This window comes from Vombatus ursinus, unplaced genomic scaffold (assembly GCF_900497805.2).
Source record: "Vombatus ursinus unplaced genomic scaffold, bare-nosed wombat genome assembly UNPS02014772.1, whole genome shotgun sequence".
NCBI classification, from domain to species: Eukaryota; Metazoa; Chordata; class Mammalia; order Diprotodontia; family Vombatidae; genus Vombatus; species Vombatus ursinus.
In genome coordinates this window covers 8974885-8993170 of record NW_020954550.1, presented here as the reverse complement: position 1 = coordinate 8993170, position 18286 = coordinate 8974885, and positions in this window count along the sequence as shown.

Below are 18286 nucleotides of genomic sequence, written 5' to 3'. Positions count from 1 at the left end.
TCATGACCAAACAGGAGATAGAGAACATTACGAAAAGCAAAATAGATAATTTTGATTACATTAAATTGAAAAGTTTTTGCACAAACAAAGCTAAGATTAGAAGGAAGGTAGAAAATTGGGAAAGAATTTTTACAACCAGTCTCTCTGATAAGGGCCTCATTTCTAAAATATATAGAGAATTAAGTCAAATTTTTAAGAATACAAGCCATTCCCTAATTGATAAATGGTCAAAGGATATGAACAGACAGTTCTCAGATGAAGAAATTAAAGCCATCTATAATCATATGAACAAATGTTCTAAATCACTATTGATTAGAGAAATGCAAATCAAAACGACTCTGAGGTACCACATCACACCTATCAGAATGGCCAACATGACAAAACAGGAAAATGATAAATGTTGGAGAAGATGTGGGAAAATTGCAACATTAATGCATTGTTGGTGGAGTTGTGAAATGATCCAACCATTTTGGAGAGCAATTTGGAATTATGCCCAAAGGGCTATAAAAATGTACATACCCTTTGACCCAGCAATAGCACTTCTAGGGCTATATCCCAAAGAGATCACACAAACAGGAAAAGGACCTACATGTACAAAAATATTCATAGCAGCTATTTTTGTGGTGGCAAAGAATTGGAAATTGTTAGGATGCCCATCAATTGGGGAATGGCTGAGCAAGTTGTGGTATATGAATGTGATGGAATACTACTGTGCTATAAGAACTGATGAACAGGCTGACTTCAGAAAAACCTGGAAAGACTTGTATGGACTGACGCTGAGTGAAGTGAGCAGAACCAAGAGAACATTGTACACAATAACAGCCATGTTGTGTGATGACTAATGTTGATAAACTTAACCCTTCCCGGCAATACAAGGATCTAAGACATCTCCAGAGGCCCTGTGATGGAAAAATGCTATCCACATCCAAAGAAAGAACTATGGAAGTTGAATTGCTATTTTTTTTCTCATCTGTTGAGTTTTTGTTTCCTCTTTCTGATGGTTCCTCCTATTGGTTTTAATTTTTACTTACAATATCACTAATGTGAAAATATGTTTAATATGAATGTAAATGTATAGCCTATATCAGATTGTGCACCATCTTGGGAAGGGTGGTGGGGAAGAAGGGGGAGAAAAATTTTAAACTCAAAAGCATATGGAAGTGACTATTGATAAATCAAAATAAATTAATAAAAAATTGAAAACAAACAAAAAAAAAGAATAGGTCACATTAGGTGCAGCTAGGTAGTGCAGTGAATAGAGCATCGACCCTGAGTTCATATCTGACCTCAGACATATGATACTTACTAGCCATGTGACTTTGGGCAAGTAACTTAACCCTAATTGCCTCACACATGCAAAAAAAAATTGGTCACATTTTGCTTTGATGAGAAGAGTGGGGAGAACATTCCAGAAAGGGAGAGCTCAATAAAAGACTGTCTTTCAGTTCTTGGCCTGTTTTAATGTTTATCTTCCTTCTCCTGTGCCCTAAGTAGGATGCACCCCAGTATTTTCCACTGGTTTCTCCTCTCTTTCATGATGTTCTCATTCATTCCCATCGTAAGTCAGTCAATAAACATTAATTAAGCACCTCCTTAGTGTCAGGCACTGTGCTAAGTGCTAGGGATAGTGAGAAAAGCAAAGGACTGTCCCTGCTCCCAAGGTGCTCAGTCAGACTGAGGAGACAATGCAAACAACTCAGTAACTCTGCAAGCTCTAGGCAAGATAAGTTGGAAATAATCGACAGAAGGAAGGCCTGAGCAGTAAGGATGATCATGGGAGGCTTCCTGTAGAAGGTGGGATTTTAGCTAGGATTTGAAGGCAAGCAGTGGAGGAGGGGGTGAGGGGAGAGTGTTACAGGCCCTGGGACAGCCAGTAAAATTGTGTGGAGTCAGCTGATGGAGTATCTAGGTCAAGGAAAAATAAGGACGTCAGTGTCACTCTCTCACAGAAATACAAGGGGGGAGAGCGAAAGGTGCAAGAAGACAGAAAAGAGGTATAGAGACAGGTTTTGAAGGGCTTTGAATACTGAACAGGATTTTTTTATTTGATGCTAGAGATGATAGGGAATCACTGGGGTTTATTAAGCAGGGGTGTGACCTAGTCAGATCACTTTGGCAGCTGAGTGGAGGATGGATTTAGGGGTGGGGAACCTGCAGCCTCGAGGCCCTCTAGGTCCTCAAGTGTGGCCTTTTGACTGAATCCAAACTTTACAGAACAATCACTTTAATAAAAGAATTTGTTCCCATCTATCTAATCATTAGATAGTTCCAGTGAGCATGGAGTCAGGAAGACATAGGTACAAATCCTCCTCAGTCATTTGATCTTTCCATACCTCAGTTTCCTCCTCAAAGAGATGAGGTTGGACTCAATGGCCATTAAGATTCCTTTCAGCTCTAAGTCTGTAATCCTATGACTCTCAAATCTATATATCTAGTTTCTTCTTCTTTCCCAAGGACTGGTATTGTACTTAGTACCTAGCTGTTGGGACAGCTCCATTTCCATGTCCTGCTGGCACTTCAAATGCAACATGTCCCAAAACCTTACCCTCTCTTCTTTTTTTTTTGGTGGCACCAACATTCACCCTCTAATTCAGTTACTGCAATATAGTAATTTATGTTTAATATATAACTTCAATTATATAATAAAGTTTATAATATTATAATATAAAAATAAACATAAATTGTAATGATATAAAATTATAATAATTTTTTATTCTTCCCCTGGTTCACTGCCCATACATCAGTTGTGAAGACCTGTTTTTACCTCTGAAATGTCTCTCACGTCTGTCTACTTTGTCTGCTCCCCTGCTGCCAGCCTCATTCAGGTCCTCATCATCTTTTGTCCTGTACTGTAATATCTTCCTGGGTTGACTCCCTTTTCTCGGTCTCCTCTGCTCCAACTCATGATCACAAAGCTGCCGATATAATCTCACTAATTTATGCATCTGATTGTTATTCTATCATTCAAGAATCTTCAATGCCTCTCTTTTATCTATAGCAGTGATCCCCAAACTTTCTGATCTCATGGCTCCTTTTTTTGTTGTTTTTTAAAATTTTTTCCAATTACGTGTAAAATTTTTCTACACTTTTTTTTTTAAATTTTGAGCTCCAAATTCTCTCCCTCTCACTCTCTCCTCTCCTCTCCCAGAGAAGGCAAGCAATTTGATATAGATTATACATGTGTAGTCACATGTATAAAACATATTTTCATATGTCATGCTGCAAAAAACCCCAAACAAATTTTTAAAAGCCCCATAGATCCCCACCCAAAAAAGAAAAAAACCAAAGCCAAGAAAAATAAAGGAAGTTTTTTTAAAAAAAGTATTCTTCAATCTGCATTCAGACCCTATCAATTCTTTCTCTGGAGGTGGAGAGCATTTTTCATCACAAGTCCTTTGGAATTGTATTGTATCTTTGTATTGCTGAGAAGAGCTAAGTCTTTCACAGTTGGTCATTGTACAATATTGCTGATACCATGTACATTGTTCACCTGGTTCTGCTCACTTTGCATCAGTTCATATAAATCTTTCTAGGTTTTTCTGAAACCATTCTGCCTGTCATTTCTTATGGCACAACAGCATACGATCAAAATCATATACCACAACTTGTTCAGCCATACCCCAACTAATGGGCATCCCCTCGATTTCCAATTCTTTGCCACCATCAAAAGAGCTGTTACAAATATTTTTGTACATATAGGTCTTTTTCATTTTTTAAAAACAGTTTTATAGCCCTTTGGGTGTTCAAAATTGCTCTCCAGAATGGTTGGATCAGTTCACAACTACAGCAACAGTGAATTGATGTCCCAGTTTTTCTACATCCCTTCCAACATTTAGCATTTTCTTTTTTGTCATATTAGCAAATCTGATAGATGTGAAGGGTACTTTGGAATTTTTTTAATTGTATTTCTCTATCAGTAGTGATTTAGAGCATTTTTTCATATGACTATTGATAGCTTCAATTTCTTCTGAAAGCTTGTCTGTTTGTATCCTTTGACCATTTATCAATTGGGAAATGACTCATATTCTTATAGATTTGATTCAGTTCTCTATGTATTTGAGGCCTCTATCAGGGAAACTTTCTATAAAAAAAACCTCCTCAGTTTTTCTGCTTTTCTTCTAATCTTGGCTGCCTTGGCTTTATTTGTGCAAAATCTTTTTAATTTAATGTAATCACACTTATCCATTTTACTTCCAGTAATATTCTCTATCTCTTGTTTTGTCATAAATTCTTCCCTTATCCATAGATCTGACAGGTAAGCCACTCCACGCTCCCCTAATTTGCTTATGGTATCACCTTTTATGTCTAAATCACATACTCATTTTTAACCATCTTAGTATATGGTACGAGATATTGTTCTGTACCTAGTTTCTGCCAAACTACTTTGCAGTTTCCCCAGCCATTTTTGTCAAATAGTGAGTTCTTGTCCCAAAAGCTTGGATCTCTGTGTTTATGAAACTCTAGATTACTATGGTAATTTACTACTGTGTATTGTGTACCTGATCTATTCCACTGGTCTACCACTCTGTTTCTTAGCTAGTACCTGATTGTTCTAATGATTACAGTTTTATAATACAACTTGAGATCTGGTACTTTGAGGCCACCTTCCTTTACATCTTTTTCATTGATTCCCTTGATATTCTTGACTTTTTGTTCTTCCAGATAAATTTTGTAATTTGTTTCTAGCTCTGTAAAATAATTTTTGGTAGTTTGGTATGGCACTGAATAAATAAATTAATTTAGGTAGGATTGTAATTTTTATTATATTGACTTGGCCTATAGGCCTACTTGGCCTATAGGTTTGCCTAACTACATAACCCTGGGCAAACACTTTAACCTCTCTTGGCTCAGTTTCCTCATTTTTAAATTGATAGGTTTGGACTCAGTGGCCATGAAGGTTTCTTTCTTCCAGCTCTAACTGTATTAATTAAGTAATATTTCTCCAATTATTTAGATCTGAATTTGTGTAAAATGTGTTTTGTAATTGTGTTCATATAATTCCTAGGTTTGTCTTGGCAGATAGACTTCCAAGTATTATATATTATCTATAGTTATTTTAAATGGAATTTCTCTTCCTATCGCTTCCTGCTGTACTTTGCTGGGAATATATAGAAATGTTGGTGGTTTGTATGGGTGTATTTTCTATCCTGCAACTTTCACTGAAGTTGTTAATTATTTCTAATTATACTAATTATTAATTTTTTAGTTGATTCTCTAGGATTCTCTAAGTATACCACCACATTATCTGCAAAGAACGATAGTTTTTTTCTCATTGCATTTTCTAATTGCTTTAATTTCTTTTTCTTTTCTTACTGTTACAGATAGCATTTCTAGTACAAAATTGAGTAACAGTGATGATAATAAGCCTCCTTGCTTCACCTCTTATCTTATTGGGAAGGCTTCCAGCTTATTCCTGTTACAGATAATGCTTTTAGATAGATACTACTTATCATTTTAAAGTGAGCTTCATTATCTGTCTCTTCTTTTCCATACGAAGACTTAATGTATTGTAGCTGTGAAGATAAAAGGGATTTCCGAGTTCAGAAAGTCCAATCCCCTCATTTTACCGATGAGGAAACTGAGGTCTAGGGACGTTAAGTAATTGGCCCAAAGTCACACAGCTGGGAAGCATCTAGGTCTTCAGATTCCCGGGCCAGGGCCCCTGTTGTATAGCCTTGTCACTGCACAAGGTAGCTAGGGGATTCAATATATTTCAATTTTATTTTTCTGAATCTGCCTAGGCTGATGAAAGTTTAGAATATAGGGGCAGAGCTAGGTGAGGTTGGGGGGAAAAAAGCGGGGAGGGGGGATTGGGGGGTAGGGGAAGCCTACCTCTGCTACCTTGTAGTGATTCATCTGAAATGACTAAATAATGGCCAGAGGCAGCGAGAAAGGAATGTCAGTTGTTTGGCCTCCCCACACCCAAACATTGGCTTCCGATGAGTTTAACAGTGACATGATTATAGGGCGGCAAAAACTTAAACCACTGTCTTGCTTACACAGCACGGTGATATCATGTAATTCCTTTATACCTTGGCGTGTGTTTGCCACCTAAGGTAGGATGGAAAGAAATCTCCTTGCGTTGGAGGAGGGAGGGATCAGAAAGGGATGAAAGCTAGAGTGATTAGGGACTCGGCATCTTACAAGTGATTCTTGCCTTCCCTCCCTAATGGTAGTTTACCACCTAACATACAGCTCAGGTACCATCTTCTGCATGAAGCCTTCTACATCAGCCCAATTGATAGGGCCCTCCCTTCCAATCTGCTTGATATTTAGCTACTTGGTATATATTTGCTGTTATTAACTTTGTATTTATGCTGTTTATATTTATAGATGTATTTGTTGTTTCCGCCATTCCATAGTAAGCTCCTCCAGGGCAGGGGTAGTCTTTTGCTCCCTTTTGTATTTCCAGCACTTAGCACAATGCCTAGTAAATAGTAGATGCTTAAAGAATATTTATTGAATGAATGAATATATGCTTGTTTTCTCCCCCAGTAGAATGTAAGCTCCTTGTGAGAGGGGCTTTTTTTCATTCTTTGTACTCACATTCCTTCTGGGGTTCTCATTTGGCAACCCATGGCACAAAGGCCACATAGACATGGTACCTACCTTCACATAATATCTTAAAATACACTCATTTGTTGATTGATTCTGGAATAATAACGCCTTTAATTTGTATAATATGTTACAGTTCAGGCAGCTAGGTGACACAATGGATAGAGCTGGGGCCTGGAGTCAGGAAGATCCAAGTTCAAATCTGGCCTCAGACACTTACTAGCTGTTTGACCCTATGCAAGTCACTTAACCCTGTTTGCCTCAGTTTCCTCATCTGTAAAATGAGCTAGAGAAGGAAATGGCAAACCTCTCTAGGATCTTTGCCAAGAAAACCCCAAATGGAGTCATAAAGAGTCAGACATGACTGAAAAATGACTGAACGACAAGGTCCCTTTTAGTGCTAAGTCAATGATCCTATGATTCTAGGGATTTCATTCCTCCTCTGAGCAATGCATATCTGTTATCTCCCAAGCTATTTGTCATATAATCTCCCCCCCTGCATTGCCTCATCACAGCAGCAGAATTTGTGAAGACAATAGGAAAAAAGTCACAGTGTTAGTACAGTGGGTAGTACAGTGGAAAGACCTGCGTTTAAATCCCACCTCAGAACTTACTAACTACATAACCCTGGGCAAACACTTTAACCTTTCCTGGCTCAGTTTCCTCATTTTTAAATTGAAAGGTTTGGACTCAGTGGCCATGAAGGTTTCTTTCTTCCAGCTCTAACTGTATGATGTTAAGATAGTACTACAGTGTCTCTAAGCTCCATAGGATTTCTCTGTATTTTTTCCTCCAAGGAGGAAACTATTGGGTCTGATACATTGCTGCTCCTTTGAAGTCAGTGAGCATTTTGCATGTGAGGAAGATTGGAATGTGATGGAGAATTTGGTTGTGGGGACTTTCCAGCAATACTTTTCTTTCATCATTGGCTTTCTTCCTCGAGTTTTAGCAGGTCTCTGAGGGCCTCTGAGCTGGCATTGTTCATGGATTTCAAAGGTCTTTTTAATTGAGCAGTAAAAAAAAAGACTTGCTATAGATAATTTCCCCAGAAATGAAGTCATCCTTTGACTACTTTTATTCCTTGGTGCTCCCTCTGTTACAGTTCATTGAAGATACCCCATCTTCAGACTTTATTAGTCAATTCTGAAACCTTTATTTTTTTAATAAGTCGTGCTTGAGGAACTTGCTACAGGATGCTTAAGTGGATGGCCTTTTAAAAATCTAAAACGTGCTTTATCAATTGAGTTTTCCCCACTTAAATCATATTGTCCTCTTTGGATTTCTATTAGTACTCATGAATTCCATTTGGGTCATATAGGGCTCCAAGAACCTAGGTATGCATACATATATAAAGTACATAGCAAAAGGAGGGTTGTTAAAAAAGTGATTTCTCTATGGAAAAAAAAAGGATTGATTCATACTTTAAGAGCTAAGAACTCTGGTGTTCATTTCTATTCAATTACCTCCAAGTTAAGTTAAAGCAAGAAGAACCAAGGGTGTTGATTAATGCAATAATTTTAAAATAATTTAAAATGATTTTACTAGAATTTATAGGGAGTATGGGGGGGCAGAGCCAAGATGGCAGAGTAAAAGCAGTGACTTGCTTGAGCTCTCCCCCAAATCCCTCCAAATACCTGTAAAAAATGGCTCTAAGCAAATTCTAAAGCAGCAGAATCCACAAAAAGACAGAGTGAAACAAATTTCTAGCCGAAGACAACCTGGATGGTTGATCGGAAAGGTATATTGCGCCCAGCTGGGAGAGGAGCGCAGTTCAGCAGGCCGCAGCGAACCTGGAGCAGGCCTCAGAGGACCAAATCTCGGGCAGCTGTGGTGGTTACCAGACTTCTCAACCCATGAATGCCAAAGACAATTTAGAAGGTCAGTAGGAAAAGTCTGTATCTGTGGTGGTAAGAGAAAATCGCAGTAGGGTTGCAGATCTAGTCCCGAGCTCGTCCCGGGGCTGCAGCTGCCTCCTGAGCTTCTGGCCCACAGACTGAGGGGAAATCGAGTGGCTGCTCAGACGGGAATTGTAGGGATTTCTCCACTGGTGCAGGATTCTCTTGCGTTGCTGGCGATTGGATCTGGGTCACAGTTCTGGGTAGTGGTTCTAGGTTGAGGAGGTGGAGCTTATAGTGGCTGTGGATAGGAAATCCTCCTCTCAGTTCCAAGACAGAAAAGAGTGCTTGTGGTCACCCATAGACCAGAGCACAGGCCAGGAAAGGAGTAAACACCTTGCCCTTGATCATAGTACCTTGGAAGAACTGAAAATTTACAGGTCCCTAGAAGTATCTCTGAAAACAGCTGCACAAAACCCCTGAAGCTTGGGACAGTGCATTCTCCACACTGGAAGCAGACCCCTACCTTAACAAAAAGTTTATAACTCAAGTAATTGACTGGGATCATGAGCAAGCAGTGCAAAAAAATTCAGACCATAGAATCTTACTTTGGCGACAAAGAAGATCAAAACATAGAATTTACTAAAATTTCTCCTTTCTGTGAAAATTCACCTTAAGTAGGAAAAATCATAAGCATATATTATAATTTTGATTTGAAATAAAAAAGTTCACCCTCCTATCTTCAGAATGTAAAAATGCACTGCTTGTGCCAGCTGAGGTCCTTTGAGATATTCTCAAATTCTAGTCCTTCTTAAGGTTAGAGAGAGGAAGGCCCAAGAGGGGGAAACACAATTAAAACCCTGTAAAAGTTAAATGGTATCTTCTTGTGACTCTATAGAATGGCCTTGTGGGTCACGGTTATGAGCTACATTTTGGGTACTAGGCCAGTCGACCAATCTCCTTCTCCTGAATCAGGGACTTAATTACTTAATTTGTCTAGGATCTCATCATGAAACTCATTACTCAATCCATCAGGGCCCCTGAGCTGTGTCAGGATGATTTAGCAGCCTTATAAGTTTTCTCTCTACTCTCTAATAATTCTAATTTTACATTAAATGCTTTGAATGACAGGAAGATGTAACTTATCAAAATGACTGGGGATGACTTTAAAAACATCCTTTTTCCAAGGAAGAAAAGTGCAGCTGTTGAAAGAATCTTTTAAACTGAAAATTAATATTTAACTAAGTTATCACTAAACCTTTTCTCAGTCTAGCCCTTGATTGCTTTATTAGAAGTAATTGCTTATCTTGGTTTAAGAAGATTGGCTCAGACAGCTTGCTTGCTTTATACTTCATCCATATAAACTTTATATTACACATTTCAAATGAAGTTTAACTCTTAGAGTTCCAAAAATTGGAGCAAGGGGAGGGACCAAGGCTATCAATAGCAACCTTTCAAAATAAAGGAGATTATGTTTCTAACATGAGAATGTTACTCCCTTTAAAAGTATCATTCTTGCTAATGTCAGTCAGTCTCTAGGCACCTCAAGAGCTCAGAGAGCAAATTTAATAATATAGATTTGGAATGAGCAAAGAGAAGAGGGTCATTTGTCTGTGATGCTCTGCTAGGAGGACTTTCAATTCTCTTTTTCCTGTTTCTTATTATAATTACTGTTTGGTTTCACAATGACAACCCTCATCACTAAGGTCTTTCTAGCTTACATGTGGCAGGAAGATTAATGGAAAGAGGAAACATACTCTTTTGGCATTAGCGCTACTGCTGGCTGTTAATATAACAAATATAGTGGCAGCCCATTAAATCAATTTGTAAGATTTATGTTTGTGGCAGTGGGTGAAGAGGTTTGGGATAGGAAATGTTAAGGTGAAAGGCCTGAAATGTTAGCAAGCAATATGTGAATTCCATCCCTTACTCTTGAGTGTTGAAGGGAATAAACATAACATATTTGGGCTTCATTTGTTGTTTTGTTGATTGTCTAGACTTAAGAAAGTGATGGAGAAAATGTTAATAATTTAGATTAAGCTTAAAAATGCATCACATATTACATACATTTTCCCCTCTCTCCCCTCCCCCTTCGCCAAGCAGAGCCAGTTGTTAAACATATATCAGCACTCCCCAGTGTAGGGAATTCCCAGGGAGGAACATCTTCCAAATCATGTCGGCACCTGCTCTGCCAATGTGTAGTCTTAGAGAGTTGTCTAAATTGCTACATGGCATATATTAATATTTTAAATTAAGATTATTAAAATTAATTTTGTTTTGATAATTTCATAATGCTACTTTAGAGAATCTGGGATATCTTGGGCAGCACTGAAAATAATTTTCTAGACTCAGCCATTCACAACATGTATTGCTCCTTTCTATCCCATCCTCTGCTCCAGAGAATTTAAATGAGAGAATCAGTGCCTTCCTCTTTCATTTCTTGAAATAGACAACTTGCTGAGCCAGAGAGATCTGCCATGTTCTTGCAGGTTGTGTCAGGCAGAGGAAGACACATATCTCAATGAGGGAGGGTGGGATAGTTGGACAGAGCATGTGATGTGCAGTCAGGGGCCCTGAGTTCAAACCCCAGATCTGCCATTTTCTACCTGGGGGACCTGTAGCAAGTCATTTAACTACTGCCGTTCCTCAAGTATAAAATGTGGATGGTTGGACTGTTGTTGTTCAGTCATTTTTCAGTTGTATCAGACTCTTCATGATCCCATTTGGGGTTTTCTTGGAAGAGATACTGGAATGGTTTGCCGTTTCCTTCTCCAGCTCATCTGACAGACGAGAAAACCGAGGTAAACAGGGTTAAGTGACTTGCCCAGGATCACACAGTTAGTAAGTGTCTGAGGCCAGATTTGAACTCAGGAAGATGAGTCTTCCTACCTCCAGGCCTGGAGCTCTATCCATTGTGTCACCTACCTGGTTGGACTAGTTGATAGATATGTAAGGTTTGTTCCATTTCTAAGTCTTGTGAAACTTTGTAAGTAGTTTGGAAATAATTCCTTTATTGTAACAAGCAGAAGTACATTTTTAAAAAGCCTTCCTTGCATCTGGGTTGTTTTATGGGGAAAAAGTAGGTTTTGATAAATACATCAGAGCTGATGTATTTATCAGAGCCCCAACAACCTTTTTCTTCAAATCCCTGCTGCCTAAAACCATGGCCTGGCTTCTATTTCTTCTAATACAAAATCACACAGGCCCTGATGAACCCAATGGGTGTGTCTTGTTCTTCATTAAGATGAGGACCAGGTAGGTATTGATTCCAAAGGAGAGGACTCAGTGACATTGAGTGGCTCGGTCTGGTCCTTGGGATCTTTTCTAACAGCTACAGTCATTCAAAGTCCGAACTAGATTGGACATAATTCTTATAGGGTGCCATTCTCCAAGAACCCTAAATAGCCAGCCCAGGCTTACAGGCAAAGTGTGTGGTGTAAGACTTCCAGGTCTTAGTGATGTGGACTGTGTAAGAAACCAGAAAAGTTGCTAATTCTGACTCACTCCTTACACACCAATGTCTTTACATATTACTTGGAACTGTTAACCACCTTGCCCTTCTTGATACCTTACTCTGACCCTGGCTTCCCATTGACATTGCACTCTTGCAATTTTTCTCCCACCTTTTTGACTTCATTTTTATCTCGTTTGCTGTCTCCTTCTCCTCCTGCCTCCTAAACATGTGCATATTTCTTAGTTCTCTTCTCAAACCCATTTACCCTAGTGGGGTTGGCTAAGTGGCACAGTGGATAAAACAATGAGTTTTGGAACCAGGAAGACTCATTTTCCTGAGTTCAAAGCTGGTCTCAGACACTCACTTGCTGTGTGACCCTGGGTAAGCCATTTGACCTTGTTTGCCTCAGTTTCCTCATCTGTCAAATGAGCTAGAGAAAGAAATGGCAAACCACTCCAATACCTTTGCCAAGAAAACCCCAAATGGGGTCACAAAGAGTCAGAGAGAACTGAAACAACTCAATAACAACAACCACCCCAATGACTTAATTTAATCCTCCTTCTCTCTGGGCCTCAGTTTCTTCATTTGTAAAATGAAAGTGGTCTAAGATTACTTCCAGCTCTATAATCCTTGAGACCATGATCCTACGAAGTCCCTTTAGTCTCAATAGAGAGACTGAAAAAGAAAGAGGTGGGTTCAAATCCTGTCTCTGATGTTTGCTCCTAGTGTTCAGATTGCTTCTCCCCTCAGCCTCAGTTTTCCCACTAGCAAAATGAGTGAGTCAAACTACATGACCTCTAAAGTCACTTCAAGCTCTAAATTTATGATCCTATAGTCCGACATCCAAAAAGGAACTCATCCTCCTTTCCCTCCTAAAACAGTCCCTTCCTATAACTTCTTTGTTTCCATACGTGGCATTACCATTTTGCCAGTCATCCCAGACCCAGTACCTTGGAGCTATCTTTGACTCTACCCTCTCCCTCATCCTCCCCATCCCATCACATGCAATTACTTGCCAAATCATAGGAAGTCTATTTTAGTAACATCCTTTATCTGTCATCTCTCCATTCCCACTGCAACCACCATGATCCAGACCCTCATTTTTTTTTAACTATTTCTTTTCTCCTTTTTAAAATTCATTTCAAACAAATACAAAACAAGGGGAAAAAGAACATTTCCTTGTATACGGCAGAACTTCAAGAGAGTATTCAACATAAAACAATAAATTTCCATTTCAAACTGTTTACTTTTTTTAAAACTATGTAATAAATACTACTCATTGTTTTCAAAACTACCCAGATTTTCTGTGCTTTCTTCTAAGTTTCCCTTTTGTTCTCTGCTGTGCACTTAAAATTTTTTTCTCTCTCCCTCCCCATCCCACCCTAGAGAAGGTTACAATTAAACATGAATTATATGTATATGTATATGTACATATATATAGACATACACATATGTATATATATACATACACATATATATCTATATACATACATATACACATACATATACACATACATACATATATATATACACACACATTTACAAATATGTAAGACCATATATACATATTTCTATTTGTCAGTTCTTTCTCTGGAGGTGGATGGCATTTTCCTTCATAGGTCCAAGTCTTTCCATGTTTTCCTAAACTCAACCAGCTCATTATTTCTTATATCACAGTAGTATTCCATCATAATCATATACCACAACTTGTTTAGCCATTCCCTAATTGAAGGGCATCTATCATTTTGGCCATTCTAATAGGTGTAAGATGAAATCTTAGGAAATGAGATAGAAGACCTGGCTTCTGCCAGTGTGACTTGAGTCAAGTCATATCACCCTGCTAGGCCTTGTAAAATGTGGTAGGTGAACCAGGGAATTTTGAAGGGCCTTCCCAGTGCCAACATTTATTGAGTATAATATTGGGTAATAATTGAGTAATAAAATTAGGTAATATTAGCTGATGTTCATATATTGTTTTAAGATTTACAGTAAGATTTTATAGACATTATATGATTTGTTCCTCAACTCTGTGTTAGTTGTTATTCCTGCTTTATAGAGAGAAAAACTGGGATTAAGAGAAGTCATTTGGGCTACTTGTTGAGTTCTATCCATTCTGTCAATAATTCTCAAACCTTTTGGTCTCAGGATTCCTTTATATTCTTAAAAATTATTAAGGACCCTGAAGAGCTTTTGTTTATGGGAGTTATATCTATTGATATTTACTGTATTAAAAATTAAAACTGATAAAGTTAAAACTATTTATGTATTAAAAAATAATAAGCTTATTACATGTTAGCATAAATAATATATTTTATGAAAATAACTGTTTCCAAAACAAAAAAAATTTATGAGAAGAGTGGCATTGTTTGACATATTTCTGCAAATCTCTTTAATGTCTGACTGAATAGAAGACAACTGGATTCTCTTTTCTTTTCCTTTTGATTTGCTGTGATGCATTATTTTGGTTGAAGTATATGAAGAAAATCTGGCCTCGTGCAGATGTGAAATTGGAAAGGGGAAAAGTATTTTATCAGGTAAATACCATTTTGGTATTATTATGAAAATAGTTTTGACCTCACAGGCCCCTGAAAGGGTTTCAGGGACCCCTAGGGCTCAGAGGACCACCCTTTGAGAACCTTTGCACTGCTTCTCACCAGGAATCTATTGTTCTGAGATGCTTAGTGGTCACTTAAGTACTTCTTAATTATTGCCATTGTTCATTTTTCATTCATGAGGACCAGTGACGTCATGACTTGCAAATGAACTGGATTGAAGCCAGGCAGAGCTGCTCAAAGTCATCAGCCTCTCTGTCCCCCAGAGTCATCAAAGTCCAGTGGCCAGACAAAAGTCAAGATGACAGCTAGGTGGTGCAGTGGATAGAGCTCTGGCCTTGGAGTCAGGGCCTCATAAAAAAAAAAAGTCAAGATGAGTGGTGACTGGTGATGTCCTGGGATGTTAATTGACTTGCAATAATGTAGGAAAGATTTTGGTATTCTTCCATTTTTATAGCTGAAACAGAGGCCAAAGGCAGTCAACTGACTTTCCTCAGCTCAAACAGCAAATCAGTGACACAAAGCAAATTATAATTTACCTTACCTAATCATTTTATTATTTAGGATTTTCAAGCACTTATGTGCCCTGATAACTTAACTTTGCTCGACTATCTGAAAGCTATCATCCTTGATGCTGTTTTACAAACACTAGTTGTATGGCTTTACCTGTAACTATTCTAGGTAGATAGGAAAGGCATGTTTTTTCCGACTCGTGGCACAACATGTCCTTAATTCTTTTTGGCTCTCGGAATCACTACTGAATAGATGAAAATGAGCAGGATTGTGTGATAATGAAAGGAGCAAAAAGCAAACCTCTTAGATCAGTGTATTTTGTGCAGGGAGCTATTAAGCTGTCTACCCTGCATGTTTTTTTCCAAATTTACATTCTGACTGAAATGTAATGGTTAGATGGACAAGCAGTAATTGGTGTGTTGGGAAAATGAATTAACACTGACTTGTCTTCCCTGCAAAGTGCAAAATATATTTATATCTCCCGTCTCAGAATGCTAATACAGTGATTCAGTTTTCACTGATCAAAATCAGAGATGGCTAAATCTCTGATCTTCAGCTTTACTTAAAAACTTTTATGGTACCTGTTTTGTTTAATTTCATGAAGACTTTCCAAACCTTTGAAGATACTTCCGCCTTGGGTGAGCCCACTAATAAAAATGCACATGTACACTTTCACAGTAAATATTTTACAAGGGACATTGAGAAACCCAAGGGACATTAAGGAAAGAAAAACAAATTCATTTGAGATAGAGCAGGATCTGACTGAACCTTGAAGTTTTCCTTTATTTGGTCCAGTTATACCTTAAATGATGGAAAATGTAATTTATTTGGCTCAATTCTTTGTTGGCAAGGAAGGATACCATCATCACTGGATTGTGTTTCACCCAGGAAATCATGCCCTCTTCCTTCCTCAGGTATATCAGTACCTGCTTGATTCCATTTAGGTTACAGAAGTCAAGTAGCATTTTCTTCCCTAATTTTTTTTAAAAAGGTATAAACAATATTCATAGGATCAGAGAATTTTAAATCTAGAACTAGAAAGCCCATCTAACTCACCCCTTCATTTTACAGATGAGGAAACCGAGGCTCATGGAGGTTAAATGACTTCCCCAAAGTCATACAAGTAGTGGGCATCAGAGGCAGGATTTGAAACCAGCTCCTCCGACTCCAGAAGGTACCATAATATATTACGAATAACAAAAACAGTCACAATTTTAATCCACAAAAGACAGAACTTTCTCATATCAAGAACTAAGCCAAAACCATTTATTTGCAGCAAATATGCCTGGGATTCTCTCATAAATACACACACGTATGCATGGGCACAGCTCCCAGAGGAAGTGAGAGGGCAAGAGGGTGGCAGCCTTTCAATGGAAGGACACCCACAAAAGGAAATACTATGTGGGCACTTCCAGGATGGGAAGCACCTTGAAGCTTCCCATGTGACATTTCATGGAGAAGCAGAAATTTGTCTATGTGCAAGGCTCCATGAGGCAGTCTGAACACCTTTCTGGGTTTTAACAAATGTCTATCTAACCCCAACTCTTTATATACCCTATTTGATAACCTCCTTATTCAATTTCAATATTCTCCTCTTGAGCCCCTCCTAATTATTTATTTGTTCGTTTATTAATCTTTTTGAGACTGGGTTCCACTATCTTTTCGAGGCTTGAAGAGTAATCAGTGGCTACTCATGGACCCAATCCCATTGCCGATTGGATTTAACATGCTCCGTTTTTCTGATCTGCCCCTCCTTGGGCAGCCTGCTAAGCCTCTGCTCCAAAGGTCTCACCACATCGGTGCTTTATTTAGTGTGGACACCATACCAACTTTAGCCCTACTGTAGCTAGAACTCCTGGACTCAAGTGATCCATCATCACCCCTCCTCTTCATAACTCCCCCCAACTCCCAGCAGGAGAGACCATAGGCATTAGCCACCGTGCCTAACTCCTCCCTCACCCATTTAATTTCTAGAATATTCCCATATCTGGAACTCACTTTCTCATAATTTCTGTGAAAAGTCTTCTCTTCTTTCCAGGTTCAAGTTAGGTGGCACCTTCTCTGTGAAGCTTTCTCTGATCTCTACCAGCAGAAAATATTTTCTCAAACCTGGAAAGAAAGACTTACATGAACGGATGCAAAGTGAAGTGAGTAGAACCAGGAGAACATTGTACACTGCAACAGCAATATTGTATGATGACCAAATGTGAATGATTTTGCTCTTCTCAGCAATACAATGACCCAAGACAATCCCAAAGGACCAATGATGAAAAATGCTATTCACATCCAGAGAAAGAACTGGTGGAGTCTGAATGAAGATTGAAGCATACTATTTTTCACATTACTTTTTTCATAGTGTTTTTTTCTAGTCTGAATTTCCTTTTGCAACATGACTTATATGAAATATGTTTTGCATGATTGCAAATGTATAACCTATATCAAATTCCTTACTGTCTCAGAGAGGGTGAGGGAGAGCATTTGGAACTCAAAATATAAAAAATGAACATTATTACTTTTAATATGTAATTGGGAAAAAATAGCAAAATGTTATTTTAAAAAATGAAAATATTTTCTCCCTCCCCAAATTTGCTTCGAGTACATTTTCTGTATCTTTCCCTTCCCTATCACATTCTACTTTGTATCATCTTTATCTATATACATGAAATGTCCTCCAGGCCCCCAGGAGAACATAACTATAGGGTGCAGGGGCTGTGATATTTTCATCTTTGTATCCTAGGCGCCTAGCATTGTGCTGGGATTGTAACCATGCAAATGCTTATTTGACCTGTGAGCTCCCTTTGGATATTTCCTCCAAGGTTGAAGACTGCAAACCATCCATGCCTGTCTTTCTTATGCAACCCTTGTCCGTATCCTCCAATAGTTTACCATAGGCTGTCTTCACTATCTTTTGCCATATATAGGCAAATATTCTCGGGCTTTCTTTGTGTCATCCCTTACACTCTTCATGATAACCCACACCTGTTTCCCATCTTTTGCTATTATACATTTCTCTAATGATGTTTTATTCCTTTTTTTTTTCTCCAAAGTTTCTCTTGGATTATATGTTGCAGTCTACCCATAACAAGGGAGAGGAATAGGGACTGAAACTATGATTTCATTAGGATAGGGAACTTTCAGACGAGGAAACTCTCTGTGCCAATGCAGGTAGCATCTTCTCTGTAATTTACAATCTTAGATCATTGCCTGGGGAGGACACTGAGAGGTTAAACAATTTGCCCAGAGTCACATAGCTAGTATGTATCCTAGGCAGGATTTGAATCCAAGTTCTTTTGACTCTAAGGTCAACTCTCTATCCACTATGCCATGCTGCCCCTTCAAATTCATGACTCATACCAAAGGCCTGCAAAAAAAAAATC